The sequence below is a fragment of the Schistocerca nitens genome, chromosome 11 (assembly GCF_023898315.1).
Source record: "Schistocerca nitens isolate TAMUIC-IGC-003100 chromosome 11, iqSchNite1.1, whole genome shotgun sequence".
Taxonomy (NCBI): Eukaryota; Metazoa; Arthropoda; class Insecta; order Orthoptera; family Acrididae; genus Schistocerca; species Schistocerca nitens.
In genome coordinates, this window is record NC_064624.1 from 33,543,185 (window position 1) to 33,560,157 (window position 16,973).

Genomic DNA, 16,973 nt, shown 5'->3' on the forward strand with positions numbered 1-16,973 from the left:
ATACAAAAGGCACAATGCCGACTTAAGTACAAGAAGAGTGAATCTTCTAAGAGTTTGTGCTTTCAGCGGCTCCTGGGAGACCAGTACTAGCTTAGGATGCACCATTGCAGGTTTATTGTATCCCTTGGAGCTTCACATTGTCCATGAAACACAGAAATTGGATCGGGATTTAATACAAAATGCACACTGCCAGCTTAAGTACAAGAAGAGTGAATCTTCTAAGAGTTTGTGCTTTGAGCGGCTCCTGGGAGACCAGTACTAGCTTCCGATGCACCAGTGCAGGTTTATTGTATCCCTTGGACCTTCACATTGACCATGAAACACAGAAATGGCATCGGGATTAAATACAAAAGGCACAATGCCGACTGAAGTACAAGAAGAGTGAATCTTCTAACGGTTTGTGCTTTGAGCGGCTCCTGGGAGACCAGTATTAGCTTCAGCTGCACCAGTGCAGGCTTACTGTATCCCTTGGACCTTCACATTGACCATGAAACACAGAAATTGTATCGGGATTGAATACATAACGCACAATGCCAACTGAAGTACAAGAAGAGTGAATCTTCCAAGAGTTTGTGCTTTGAGCGGCTCCTGGGTGGCCAGTACTAGCTTCCGATGCACCAGTCAAGGTATACTCCAACCCTTGGACCTTCACATTCACCATGAAACACAGAAATTGTATCGGGAGTAAACACAAAAGGCACAATGCCGACTGAAGTACAAGAAGAGTGAATCATCAAAGAGTTTGTGCTTTGAGCGGCTCCTAGGAGACCAGTATTAGCTTCCGATGCACCAGTGCAGGTTTATTGTATCCCTTGGACCTTCACATTGACCATGAAACACAGAAATTGCATCGGGATTAAATACAAAAGGCACAATGCCGGCTTAAGTACAAGAAGAGTGAATTTTCTAAGAGTTTGTGCTTTTAGCGCCTCCTGGGAGACCAGTATTAGCTTCCGATGCACCATTGCAGGTTTATTGCATCCCTTGGATCTTCACATTGACCATGAAACACAGAAATTGCATCGGGATTAAATACAAAAGGCACAATGCCGACTTCAGTACAAGAAGAGTGAATCTTCCAGAGTTTATGCTTTGAGCGGCTCCTGGGAGACCAGTATTAGCTTCCGATGCACCAGTGCAGGTTTACTGCATCCCTTGGACCTTCACATTGACCATGAAACACAGAAATTGTATCGGGATTGAATACAAAACGCACAATGCCGACGGAAGTACAAGAAGAGTGAATCTTCTAAGAGTTTGTGCTTTGAGCGGCTCCTGGGAGACCAGTATTAGATTCCGATGCACCAGTGCTAGTTTACTGTATCCCTTGGACCTTAACATTGACGATGAAACACAGAAATTGCATCGGGATTAAATACATAAGCCACAATGCCGACTGAAGTACAAGAAGACTGAATCTTCTAAGAGTTTGTGCTTTGAGCGGCTCCTGGGAGACCAGTATTAGCTTCCGATGCACCAGTGCAGGTTTATTGTATCCCTTGGACTTTCACATTGAGCATGAAACACAGAAATTGCATCGGGATTAAATACAAAATGCACAATGCCGACTGAAGTACAAGAAGAGTGAATCTTCTAAGAGTTTGTGCTTTGAGCGGCTCCTGGGAGACCAGTATTAGCTTCCGATGCACCAGCGCAGGTTTATTGTATCCCTTGGACCTTCACATTGACCATGAAACACAGAAATTGCATCGGGATTAAATACAAAAGGCACAATGCCGACTTAAGTACAAGAAGAGTGAATTTTCTAAGAGTTTGTGCTTTGAGCGGCTCCTGGGAGACCAGTATTAGCTTCCGATGCACCAGTGCAGGTTTATTGTATACCTTGGACCTTCACATTGACCATGAAACACAGAAATTGCATCGGGATTAAATACAAAAGGCACAATGCCGACTTAAGTACAAGAAGAGTGAATCTTCTATGCGTTTGGCTTTCAGCGGCTCCTGGGAGACCAGTATTAGCTTTCGATGCACCAGTGCAGGTTTACTGTATCCCCTGGACCTTCAAATTGACCATGAAACACAGAAATTGTATCGCGATTGAATACAAAACGCACAATGCAGACTGAAGTACAAGAAGAGTGAATCTTCTAAGAGATTGTGCTTTGAGCAGCTCCTGGGAGACCAGTATTAGCTTCCGAGGCACCAGTGCAGGTTTACTGCAACCCTTGGACCTTCACATTGACCATGAAACACAGAAATTATATCGGGGTTCAATACAAGAGGCCCAATGCCGACTGAAGTACAAGAAGAGTGAATCTTCTAAGAGTTTGTGCTTTGAGCGGCTCCTGGGAGACCAGTATTAGCTTAGGATGCACCAGTGCAGGTTTACTGTATCCCTTGGACCTTCACATTGACCATGAAACACAGAAATTGGATCGGGATTAAATACAAAAGGCACAATGCCAGCTTAAGTGCAAGAAGAGTGAATCTTCTAAGAATTTGTGTTTGAGCGGCTCCTGGGAGACCAGTACTAGCTTCCGATGCATCGGTGCAGGTTTATTGTATCCCTTGGACCTTCACATTGACCATGAAACACAGAAATTGGATCGGGATTAAATACAAAAGGCACAATGCCGACTTAAGTACAAGAAGAGTGAATCTTTTAGGAGTTTGTGCTTTGAGCGGCTCCTGGGAGACCAGTACTAGCTTCCGATGCACCAGTGCAGGTTTATTGTATCCCTTGGACCTTCACATTGACCATGAAACACAGAAATTGCATCGGGATTAAATACAAAAGGCACAATGCTGACTTAAGTACAAGAAGAGTGAATCTTCTATGAGTTTGTGCTTTCAGCGGCTCCTGGGAGACCAGTATTATCTTCCGATGAACCAGTGCAGGATTATTGTATCCCTTGGACCTTCACATTGACCATGAAACACAGAAATTGCATCGGGATTAAATACAAAAGGCCCAATGCCGACTGAAGTACAAGAAGAGTGAATCTTCTAAGAGTTTGTGCTTTGAGCGGCTCCTGGGAGACCAGTATTAGCTTAGGATGCACCAGTGCAGGTTTACTGTATCCCTTGGACCTTCACATTGACCATGAAATGCAGAAATTGCATCGGGATTAAATACAAAAGGCACTATGCCGATTTAAGTACAAGAAGAGTGAATCTTCTAAGAGTTTGTGCTTTGAGCGACTCCTGGGAGACCAGTATTAGCTTACGATGCACCAGTGCAGGTTTACTGTATTCCTTGGACCTTCACATTGACCATGAAACACAGAAATTGCATCGGGATTAAATACAAAAGGCACAATGCCGACTGAAGTACAAGAAGAGTGAATCTTCTAAGAGTTTGTGCTTTGAGCGTCTCCTGGGGGACCAGTATTCGATTCCGATGCACCAGTGCATGTTTACTGTATCCCTTGGACCTTCACATTGACGATGAAACACAGAAATTGCATCGGGATTAAATACATAAAGCACAATGCCGACTGAAGTACAAGAAGAGTGAATCTTCTAAGAGTTTGTGCTTTGAGCGGCTCCTGGGAGACCAGTATTAGCTTAGGATGCACCAGTGCAGGTTTATTGTATCCCTTATACCTTCACATTGACCATGAAACACAGAAACTGCATCGGGATTAAATACAAAATGCACAATGCCGACTGAAGTACAAGAAGAGAGAATCTTCTAAGAGTTTGTGCTTTGAGCGGCTCCTGGGAGACCAGAATTAGCTTCCGATGCACCAGCGCAGGTTTATTGTATCCCTTGGACCTTCACATTGACCATGAAACACAGAAATTGCATCGGGATTAAATACAAAAGGCACAATGCCGACTTAAGTACAAGTAGAGTGAATTTTCTAAGACTTAGTGCTTTGAGCGGCTCCTGGGAGACCAGTATTAGCTTCCGATGCACCAGTGCAGGTTTATTGTATACCTTGGAGCTTCACATTGACCATGAAACACAGAAATTGCATCGGGATTAAATACAAATGGCACAATGCCGACTTAAGTACAAGAAGAGTGAATCTTCTATGAGTTTGTGCTTTCAGCGGCTCCTGGGATTCCAGTATTAGCTTCCGATGAACCAGTGCAGGATTATTGTATCCCTTGGACCTTCACATTGACCATGAAACACAGAAATTGCATCGGGATTAAATACAAAAGGCACAATGCCGACTGAAGTACAAGAAGAGTGAATCTTCTAAGAGTTTGTGCTTTGAGCGGCTCCTGGGAGACCAGTATTAGCTTAGGATGCACCAGTGCAGGTTTATAGTATCCCTTGGACCTTCACATTGACCATGAAACACAGAAATTGGATCGGGATTAAATACAAAAGGCACAATGCCAACTGAAGTACAAGAAGAGTGAATCTTCTAAGAGTTTGTGCTTTGAGCGGCTCCTGGGAGACGAGTATTAGCTTCCGATGCACCAGTGCAGGTTTACTGTATCCCTTGGACCTTCACAATTAACATGAAACACAGAAATTGCATCGGCATTAATTACAAAATGCACAAAGCCGACTTAAGTACAAGAAGAGTGAATCTTCCAAGAGTTTGTGCTTTGAGCGGCTCCTGGGTGACCAGTATAAGCTTACGATGCACCAGTGCAGGTTTATTGTATCCCTTGGACCTTCACATTGACCATGAAACACAGAAATTGCATCGGGAATAAATACAAAAGGCACAATGCCGACTGAAGTACAAGAAGAGTGAATCTTCTAAGAGTTTGTGCTTTGAGCGGCTCCTGGGAGACCAGTATTAGCTTCCGATGCACCAGTGCAGGTTTACTGTATCCCTTGGACCTTCACATTGACCATGAAACACAGAAATTGCATCGGGATTAAATACAAAATGCACAATGCCGACTGAAGTACAAGAAGAGTGAATCTTCTAAGAGTTTGTGCTTTGAGCGGCTCCTGGGAGACCAGTATTAGCTTCCGATGCACCAGTTAAGGTTTACTCCAACCCTTGGATCTTCACATTGACCATGAAACACAGAAATTGTATCGGGAGTAAATACAAAAGGCACAATGCCGACTTAAGTACAAGAAGAGTGAATCTTCTAAGAGTTTGTGCTTTGAGCGGCTCCTGGGAGACCAGTATTAGCTTCCGATGCACCAGTGCAGGTTTACTGTATCCCTTGGACCTTCACATTGACCATGAAACACAGAAATTGCATCGGGATTAAATACAAAATGCACAATGCCGACTGAAGTACAAGAAGAGTGAATCTTCTAAGAGTTTGTGCTTTGAGCGGCTCCTGGGAGACCAGTATTAGCTTCCGATGCACCAGCGCAGGTTTATTGTATCCCTTGGACCTTCACATTGACCATGAAACACAGAAATTGCATCGGGATTAAATACAAAAGGCACAATGCCGACTTAAGTACAAGAAGAGTGAATTTTCTAACAGTTAGTGCTTTGAGCGGCTCCTGGGAGACCAGTATTAGCTTCCGATGCACCAGTGCAGGTTTATTGTATACCTTGGACCTTCACATTGACCATGAAACACAGAAATTGCATCGGGATTAAATACAAATTCACAATGCCGACTGAAGTACAAGAAGAGTGAATCTTCTAAGAGTTTGTGCTTTCAGCGGCTCCTGGGAGACCAGTATTAGCTTTCGATGCACCAGTGCAGGTTTACTGTATCCCCTGGACCTTCAAATTGACCATGAAACACAGAAATTGTATCGGGATTGAATACAAAACGCACAATGCCGACTTAAGTACAAGAAGAGTGAATCTTCTAGGAGTTTGTGCTTTGAGCTTCTCCTGGGAGACCAGTATTAGCTTAGGATGCACCAGTGCAGGTTTACTGTATCCCTTGGACCTTCACATTGACGATGAAACACAGAAATTGCATCGGGATTAAATACAAAAGGCACTATGCCGACTTAAGTACAAGAAGAGTGAATCTTCTAAGAGTTTGTGCTTTGAGCGGCTCCTGGGAGACCAGTATTAGCTTACGATGCACCAGTGCAGGTTTACTGTATCCCTTGGACCTTCACATTGACCATGAAACACAGAAATTGCATCGGGATTAAATACAAAAGGCACAATGCCGACTTCAGTACAAGAAGAGTGAATCTTCTAAGAGTTTGTGCTTTGAGCGGCTCCTGGGGGACCAGTATTAGATTCCGATGCACCAGTGCAAGTTTACTGTATCCCTTGGACCTTCACATTGACGATGAAACACAGAAATTGCATCGGGATTAAATACATAAAGCACAATGCCGACTGAAGTACAAGAAGAGTGAATCTTCTAAGAGTTTGTGCTTTGAGCGGCTCCTGGGAGACCAGTATTAGCTTAGGATGCACCAGTGCAGGTTTATTGTATCCCTTGGACCTTCACATTGACCATGAAACACAGAAATTGGATCGGGATTAAATACAAAAGGCACAATGCCAGCTTAAGTGCAAGAAGAGTGAATCTTGTAAGAGTTTGTGCTTTGAGCGGCTCCTGGGAGACCAGTACTAGCTTCCGATGCACCAGTGCAGGTTTATTGTATCCCTTGGACCTTCACATTGACCATGAAACACAGAAATTGCATCGGGATTAAATACAAAAGGCACAATGCCGACTGAAGTACAAGAAGACTGAATCTTCTAACAGTTTGTGCTTTGAGCGGCTCGTGGGAGACTAGTATTAGCTTCCGATGCACCAGTGCAGGCTTACTGTATCCCTTGGACCTTCACATTAACCATGAAACACAGAAATTGTATCGGGATTGAATACATAATGCACAATGCCAACTGAAGTACAAGAAGAGTGAATCTTCTAAGAGTTTGTGCTTTGAGCGGCTCCTGGGAGACGAGTATTAGCTTCCGATGCACCAGTGCAGGCTTACTGTATCCCTTGGACCTTCACATTAACCATGAAACACAGAAATTGTATCGGGATTGAATACATAATGCACAATGCCAACTGAAGTACAAGAAGAGTGAATCTTCTAAGAGTTCGTGCCTTGAGCGGCTCCTGGGAGACCAGTATTAGCTTCCGATGCACCAGTGCAGGTTTTTATATCTCTTGGACCTTCACATTGACCACGAAACACAGAAATTGTATCGGGATTGAATACAAAAGGCACAAATTCGACTTAAGTACTAGAAGAGTGACTCTTCTAAGAGTTTGTGCTTTTGAGCGGATCCTGGGAGACCAGTATTAGCTTCCGATGCACCAGTCAAGGTTTACTCCAACCCTTGGACCTTCACATTGACCATGAAACACAGAAATTGTATCGGGATTAAATACAAAATGCACAAAGCCGACTTAAGTAGAAGAAGAGTGAATCTTCTAAGAGTTTGTGCTTTGAGCGGCTCCTGGGTGACCAGTATAAGCTTACGATGCACCAGTGCAGGTTTATTGTATAACTTGGACCTTCACATTGACCATGGAACATAGAAATTGCATCGGGATTAAATACAAAAGGCACAATGCCGATTGAAGTACAAGAAGAGTGAATTTTCTAAGAGTTAGTGCTTTGAGCGGCTCCTGGGAGACCAGTATTAGCTTCCGATGCACCAGTGCAGGTTTATTGTATACCTTGGACCTTCACATTGACCATGAAACACAGAAATTGCATCGGGATTAAATACAAAAGACACAATGCCGACTGAAGTACAAGGAGAGTGAATCTTCTAAGAGTTTGTGCTTTCAGCGGCTCCTGGGAGACCAGTATTAGCTTTCGATGCACCAGTGCAGGTTTACTGTATCCCCTGGACCTTCGAATTGACCATGAAACACAGAAATTGTATCGGGATTGAATACAAAACGCACAATGCCGACTGAAGTACAAGAAGAGTGAATCTTCTAAGAGTTTGTGCTTTGAGCTTCTCCTGGGAGACCAGTATTAGCTTAGGATGCACCAGTGCAGGTTTACTGTATCCCTTGGACCTTCACATTGACCATGAAATGCAGAAATTGCATCGGGATTAAATACAAAAGGCACTATGCCGACTTAAGTACAAGAAGAGTGAATCTTCTAAGAGTTTGTGCTTTGAGCGGCTCCTGGGAGACCAGTATTAGCTTACGATGCACCAGTGCAGGTTTACTGTATCCCTTGGACCTTCACATTGACCATGAAACACAGAAATTGCATCGGGATTAAATACAAAAGGCACAATGCCGACTGAAGTACAAGAAGAGTGAATCTTCTAAGAGATTGTGCTTTGAGCGGCTCCTGGGGGACCAGTATTAGATTCCGATGCACCAGTGCAAGTTTACTGTATCCCTTGGACCTTCACATTGACGATGAAACACAGAAATTGCATCGGGATTAAATACATAAAGCACAATGCCGACTGAAGTACAAGAAGAGTGAATCTTCTAAGAGTTAGTGCTTTGAGCGGCTCCTGGGAGACCAGTATTAGCTTAGGATGCACCAGTGCAGGTTTATTGTATCCCTTGGACCTTCACATTGACCATGAAACACAGAAATTGGATCGGGATTAAATACAAAAGGCACAATGCCAGCTTAAGTGCAAGAAGAGTGAATCTTCTAAGAGTTTGTGCTTTGAGCGGCTCCTGGGAGACCAGTATTAGCTTCCGATGCACAAGTCAAGGTTTACTCCAACCCTTGGACCTTCACATTGACCATGAAACACAGAAATTGTATCGGGATTAAATACAAAAGGCACAATGTTGACTTAAGTACAAGAACAGTGAATCCTCTAAGAGTTCGTGCCTTGAGCGGCTCCTGGGAGACCAGTATTAGCTTCCGATGCACCAGTGCAGGTTTTTGTATCCCTTGGACCTTCACATTGACCATGAAACACAGAAATTGTATCGGGATTGGATACAAAAGGCACAAATTCGACTTAAGTACAAGAAGAGTGAATCTTCTAAGAGTTTGTGCTTTGAGCGGCTCCTGGGTGACCAGTATTAGCTTCCGATGCACCAGTCAAGGTATACTCCAACCCTTGGACCTTCACATTAACCATGAAACACAGAAATTGTATCGGGAGTAAATACAAAAGGCACAATGCCGACTGAAGTACAAGAAGAGTGAATCATCAAAGAGTTTGTGCTTTGAGCGGCTCCTAGGAGACCAGTGTTAGCTTCCGATGCACCAGTGCAGGTTTAGTGTATCCCTTGGACCTTCACATTGACCATGAAACACAGAAATTGCATCGGGATTAAATACAAAAGGCACAATGCCGGCGTATGTACAAGAAGAGTGAATTTTCTAAGAGTTTGTGCTTTTAGCGGCTCCTGGGAGACCAGTATTAGCTTCCGATGCACCAGTGCAGGTTTATTGCATCCCTTGGATCTTTACATTGACCATGAAACACAGAAATTGCATCGGGATTAAATACAAAAGGCACAATGCCGACTTCAGTACAAGAAGAGTGAATCTTCTAAGAGTTTATGCTTTGAGCGGCTCCTGGGAGACCAGTATTAGCTTCCGATGCACCAGTGCAGGTTTATTGTATCCCTTGGACCTTCACATTGACCATGAAACACAGAAATTGCATCGGGATTAAATACAAAAGGCACAATGCCGACTGAAGTACAAGAAGAGTGAATCTTCTAAGAGTTTGTGCTTTGAGCGGCTCCTGGGAGACCCGTATTAGATTCCGATGCACCAGTGCTAGTTTACTGTATCCCTTGGACCTTAACATTGACGATGAAACACAGAAATTGCATCGGGATTAAATACATAAGGCACAATGCCGGCTCAAGTAAAAGAAGAGTGAATCTTCTAAGAGTTTGTGTTTCAGCGGCTCCTGGGAGACCAGTATTAGCTTTCGATGCACCAGTGCAGGTTTACTGTATCCCCTGGACCTTCAAATTGACCATGAAACACAGAAATTGTATCGGGATTGAATACAAAACGCACAATGCAGACTGAAGTACAAGAAGAGTGAATCTTCTAAGAGTTTGTGCTTTGAGCAGCTCCTGGGAGACCAGTATTAGCTTCCGAGGCACCAGTGCAGGTTTACTGCAACCCTTGGACCTTCACATTGACCATGAAACACAGAAATTGCATCGGGATTAAATACAAAAGGCACAATGTTGACTTAAGTACAAGAACAGTGAATCCTCTAAGAGTTCGTGCCTTGAGCGGCTCCTGGGAGACCAGTATTAGCTTCCGATGCACCAGTGCAGGTTTTTGTATCCCTTGGACCTTCACATTGACCATGAAACACAGAAATTGTATCGGGATTGGATACAAAAGGCAAAAATTCGACTTAAGTACAAGAAGAGTGAATCTTCTAAGAGTTTGTGCTTTGAGCGGCTCCTGGGAGACCAGTATTAGCTTCCGATGCACCAGTCAAGGTTTACTCCAACCCTTGGACCTTCACATTGACCATGAAACACAGAAATTGTATCGGGAGTAAATACAAAAGGCACAATGCCGACTGAAGTACAAGAAGAGTGAATCTTCTAAGAGTTTGTGCTTTGAGCGGCTCCTGGGAGACCAGTATTAGCTTCCGATGCACCAGCGCAGGTTTATTGTATCCCTTGGACCTTCACATTGACCATGAAACACAGAAATTGCATTGGGTTTAAATACATAAAGCACAATGCCGACTGAAGTACAAGAAGAGTGAATCTTCTAACAGTTTGTGCTTTGAGCGGCTCCTGGGAGACCAGTATTAGCTTCAGATGCACCACTGCAGGCTTACTGTATCCCTTGGACCTTCACATTAACCATGAAACACAGAAATTGTATCGGGATTGAATACATAACGCACAATGCCAACTGAAGTACAAGAAGAGTGAATCTTCCAAGAGTTTGTGTTTTGAGCGGCTCCTGGGTGACCAGTATTAGCTTCCGATGCACCAGTCAAGGTATACTCCAACCCTTGGACCTTCACATTGACCATGAAACACAGAAATTGCATCGCGATTAAATACAAAAGGCACAATGCCGACTTCAGTACAAGAAGAGTGAATCTTCTAAGAGTTTATGCTTTGAGCGGCTCCTGGGAGACCATTATTAGCTTCCGATGCACCAGTGCAGGTTTATTGTATCCCTTGGACCTTCACATTGACCATGAAACACAGAAATTGCATCGGGATTAAATACAAAAGGCACAATGCCGACTGAAGTACAAGAAGAGTGAATTTTCTAAGAGTTAGTGCTTTGAGCGGCTCCTGGGAGACCAGTATTAGCTTCCGATGCACCAGTGCAGGTTTATTGCATCCCTTGGATCTTTACATTGACCATGAAACACAGAAATTGCATCGGGATTAAATACAAAAGGCACAATGCCGACTTCAGTACAAGAAGAGTGAATCTTCTAAGAGTTTATGCTTTGAGCGGCTCCTGGGAGACCAGTATTAGCTTCCGATGCACCAGTGCAGGTTTATTGTATCCCTTGGACCTTCACATTGACCATGAAACACAGAAATTGCATCGGGATTAAATACAAAAGGCACAATGCCGACTGAAGTACAAGAAGAGTGAATCTTCTAAGAGTTTGTGCTTTGAGCGGCTCCTGGGAGACCAGTATTAGATTCCGATGCACCAGTGCTAGTTTACTGTATCCCTTGGACCTTAACATTGACGATGAAACACAGAAATTGCATCGGGATTAAATACAAAAGGCACAATGCCGACTGAAGTACAAGAAGAGTGAATCTTCTAAGAGTTTGAGCTTTGAGCGGCTCCTGGGAGACCAGTATTAGCTTCCGATGCACCAGTGCAGGTTTATTGTATCGCTTGGACCTTCACATTGACCATGAAACACAGAAATTGCATCGGGATTAAATACAAAAGGCACAATGCCGACTGAAGCACAAGAAAAGTTAATCTTATAAGAGTTTGTGCTTTGAGTGGATCCTGGGAGACCAGTATTAGCTTCCGATGTACCAGTGCAGGTTTATTGTATCCCTTGAACCTTCACATTGACCATGAAACACAAAAATTGCATCGGGATTAAATACAAAAGGCACAATGTTGACTTAAGTACAAGAACAGTGAATCCTCTAAGAGTTCGTGCCTTGAGCGGCTCCTGGGAGACCAGTATTAGCTTCCGATGCACCAGTGCAGGTTTTTGTATCCCTTGGACCTTCACATTGACCATGAAACACAGAAATTGTATCGGGATTGGATACAAAAGGCAAAAATTCGACTTAAGTACAAGAAGAGTGAATCTTCTAAGAGTTTGTGCTTTGAGCGGCTCCTGGGAGACCAGTATTAGCTTCCGATGCACCAGTCAAGGTTTACTCCAACCCTTGGACCTTCACATTGACCATGAAACACAGAAATTGTATCGGGAGTAAATACAAAAGGCACAATGCCGACTTAAGTACAAGAAGAGTGAATCTTCTAAGAGTTTGTGCTTTGAGCGGGTCCTGGGAGACCAGTATTAGCTTCCGATGCACCAGCGCAGGTTTATTGTATCCCTTGGACCTTCACATTGACCATGAAACAGAGAAATTGCATCGGGATTAAATACAAAAGGCACAATGCCGACTTAAGTACAAGAAGAGTGAATTTTCTAAGAGTTAGTGCTTTGAGCGGTTCCTGGGAGACCAGTATTAGCTTGCGATGCACCAGTGCAGGTTTATTGTATACCTTGGACCTTCACATTGACCATGAAACACAGAAATTGCATCGGGATTAAATACAAAAGGCACAATGCCGACTTAAGTACAAGAAGGGTGAATCTTCTAAGAGTTTGTGCTTTCAGCGGCTCCTGGGTGACCAGTACTAGCTTCCGATGCACCAGTGCAGGTTTATTGTATCCCTTGGACCTTCACATTGACCATGAAACACAGATATGGCATCGGGATTAAATACAAAAGGCACAATGCCGACTGAAGTACAAGAAGAGTGAATCTTCCAAGAGTTTGTGCTTTGAGCGGCTCCTGGGTGATCAGTATTAGCTTCCGATGCACCAGTCAATGTATACTCCAACCCTTGGACCTTCACATTGACCATGAAACACAGAAATTGTATCGGGAGTAAATACAAAAGGCACAATGCCGACTGAAGTACAAGAAGAGTGAATCTTCCAAGAGTTTGTGCTTTGAGCGGCTCCTGGGAGACCAGTATTAGCTTCAGATGCACCACTGCAGGCTTACTGTATCCCTTGGACCCTCACATTAACCATGAAACACAGAAATTGTATCGGGATTGAATACATAACGCACAATGCCAACTGAAGTACAAGAAGAGTGAATCTTCCAAGAGTTTGTGCTTTGAGCGGCTCCTGGGTAACCAGTATTAGCTTCCGATGCACCAGTCAAGGTATACTCCAACCCTTGGACCTTCACATTGACCATGAAACACAGAAATTGTATCGGGAGTAAATACAAAAGGCACAATGCCGACTGAAGTACAAGAAGAGTGAATCATCAAAGAATTTGTGCTTTGAGCGGCTCCTAGGAGACCAGTATTAGCTTCCGATGCACCAGTGCAGGTGTATTGTATCCCTTGGACCTTCACATTGACCATGAAACACAGAAATTGCATCGGGATTAAATACAAAAGGCACAATGCCGACTGAAGTACAAGAAGAGTGAATCTTCTAAGAGTTTGTGCTTTGAGCGGCTCCTGGGAGACCAGTATTAGATTCCGATGCACCAGTGCTAGTTTACTGTATCCCTTGGACCTTAACATTGACGATGAAACACAGAAATTGCATCGGGATTAAATACATAAGGCACAATGCCGACTGAAGTACAAGAAGAGTGAATCTTCTAAGAGTTTGTGCTTTGAGCGGCTCCTGGGAGACCAGTATTAGCTTCCGATGCACCAGTGCAGGTTTATTGTCTCCCTTGGACCTTCGCATTGACCATGAAACACAGAAAATGCATCGGGATTAAATACAAAGTGCACAATGCCGACTGAAGTACAAGAAGAGTGAATCTTCCTAGAGTTTGTGCTTTGAGCGGCTCCTGGGTGACCAGTATTAGCTTACGATGCACCAGTCAAGGTATACTCCAATCCTTGGACCTTCACATTGACTATGAAACACAGAAATTGTATCGGGAGTAAATACAAAAGGCACAATGCCGACTGAAGTACAAGAAGAGTGAATCATGAAAGAGTTTATGCTTTGAGCGGCTCCTAGGAGACCAGTATTAGCTTCCGATGCACCAGTGCAGGTTTATTGCATCCCTTGGATCTTCACATTGACCATGAAACACAGAAATTGCATCGGGATTAAATACAAAAGGCACAATGCCGACTTCAGTACAAGAAGAGTGAATCTTCTAAGAGTTTGTGCTTTGAGCGGCTCCTGGGAGACCAGTATTAGATTCCGATGCACCAGTGCTAGTTTACTGTATCCCTTGGACCTTAACATTGACGATGAAACACAGAAATTGCATCGGGATTAAATACATAAGGCACAATGCCGACTGAAGTACAAGAAGAGTGAATCTTCAAAGAGTTTGTGCTTTGAGCGGCTCCTGGGAGACCAGTATTAGCTTCCGATGCACCAGTGCAGGTTTATTGTATCCCTTGGACCTTCACATTGACCATGAAACACAGAAATTGCATCGGGATTAAATACAAAATGCACAATGCCGACTGAAGTACAAGAAGAGTGAATCTTCTAAGAGTTTGTGATTTGAGCGGCTCCTGGAAGACCAGTATTAGCTTCCGATGCACCAGCGCAGGTTTATTGTATCCCTTGGACCTTCACATTGACCATGAAACACAGAAATTGCATCGGGATTAAATACAAAAGGCACAATGCCGACTTAAGTACAAGAAGAGTGAATTTTCTAAGAGTTAGTGCTTTGAGCGGCTCCTGGGAGACCAGTATTAGCTTCCGATGCACCAGTGCAGGTTTATTGTATACCTTAGACCTTCACATTGACCATGAAACACAGAAATTGCATCGGGATTAAATACCAAATGCACAATGCTGGCTTAAGTACAAGAAGAGTGAATCTTCTATGAGTTTGTGCTTTCAGCGGCTCCTGGGAGACCAGTATTAGCTTCCGATGAACCAGTGCAGGATTATTGTATCCCTTGGACCTTCACATTGGCCATGAAACACAGAAATTGCATCGGGATTAAATACAAAAGGCACAATGCCGACTGAAGTACAAGAAGAGCGAATCTTCTAAGAGTTTGTGCTTTCAGCGGCTCCTGGGAGACCAGTATTAGCTTCCGAGGCACCGGTGCAGGTTTACTGCAACCCTTGGACCATCACATTGACCATGAAACACAGAAATTATATCGGGATTCAATACAAGAGGCCCAATGCCGACTGAAGTACAAGAAGAGTGAATCTTCTAAGAGTTTGTGCTTTGAGCGGCTCCTGGGAGACCAGTATTAGCTTAGGATGCACCAGTGCAGGTTTCCTGTATCCCTTGGACCTTCACATTGACCATGAAATGCAGAAATTGCATCGGGATTAAATACAAAAGGCACTATGCCGACTTAAGTACAAGAAGAGTGAATCTTCTAAGAATTTGTGCTTTGAGCGGCTCCTGGGAGACCAGTATTAGCTTACGATGCACCAGTGCAGGTTTACTGTATCCCTTGGACCTTCACATTGACCATGAAACACAGAAATTGCATCGGGTTTAAATACAAAAGGCACAATGCAGACTGAAGTACAAGAACAGTGAATCTTCTAAGAGTTTGTGCTTTGAGCGGCTCCTGGGGGACCAGTATTAGAGTCCGATGCACCAGTGCAAGTTTACTGTATCCCTTGGACCTTCACATTGACGATGAAACACAGAAATTGCATCGGGATAAAATACATAAAGCACAATGCCGACTGAAGTACAAGAAGAGTGAATCTTCTAAGAGTTTGTGCTTTGAGCGGCTCCTGGGAGACCAGTATTAGCTTAGGATGCACCAGTGCAGGTTTATTGTATCCCTTGGACCTTCACATTGACCATGAAACACAGAAATTGGATCGGGATTAAATACAAAAGGCACAATGCCAGCTTAAGTGCAAGAAGAGTGAATCTTCTAAGAGTTTGTGCTTTGAGCGGCTCCTGGGAGACCAGTACTAGCTTCCGATGCACCAGTGCAGGTTTATTGTATCCCTTGGACCTTCACATTGACCATGAAACACAGAAATTGCATCGGGATTAAATGCAAAAGGCACAATGCCGACTGAAGTACAAGAAGAGTGAATCTTCTAACAGTTTGTGCTTTGAGCGGCTCCTGGGAGACCAGTATTAGGTTCCGATGCACCGGTGCAGGCTTACTGTATCCCTTGGACCTTCACATTGACCATGAAACACAGAAATTGCATCGGGATTAAATGCAAAAGGCACAATGCCAACTGAAGTACAAGAAGAGTGAATCTTCTAAGAGTTTGTGCTTTGAGCGTCTCCTGGGAGACGAGTATTAGCTTCCGATGCACCAGTGCAGGTTTACTGTATCCCTTGGACCTTCACATTGACGATGAAGCACAGAAATTGCATCGGGATAAAATACATAAAGCACAATGCCGACTGAAGTACAAGAAGAGTGAATCTTCTAAGAGTTTCTGCTTTGAGCGGCTCCTGGGAGACCAGTATTAGCTTAGGATGCACCAGTGCAGGTTTATTGTATCCCTTGGACCTTCACATTGACCATGAAACACAGAAATTGGATCGGGATTAAAAACAAAAGGCACAATGCCAGCTTAAGTGCAAGAAGAGTGAATCTTCTAAGAGTTTGTGCTTTGAGCGGCTCCTGGGAGACCAGTATTAGATTCCGATGCACCAGTGCTAGTTTACTGTCTCCCTTGGACCTTAACATTGACGATGAAACACAGAAATTGCATCGGGATTAAATACATAAGGCACAATGCCGACTGAAGTACAAGAAGAGTGAATCTTCTAAGGGTTTGTGCTTTGAGCGGCTCCTGGGAGACCAGTATTAGCTTCCGATGCACCAGTGCAGGTTTATTGTATCCCTTGGACCTTCACATTGACCATGAAACACAGAAATTGCATCGGGATTAAATACAAAATGCACAATGCCGACCGAAGTACAAGAAGAGTGAATCTTCTAAGAGTTTGTGCTTTGAGCGGCTCCTGGGAGACCAGTATTAGCTTCCGATGCACCAGCGCAGGTTTATTGTATCCCT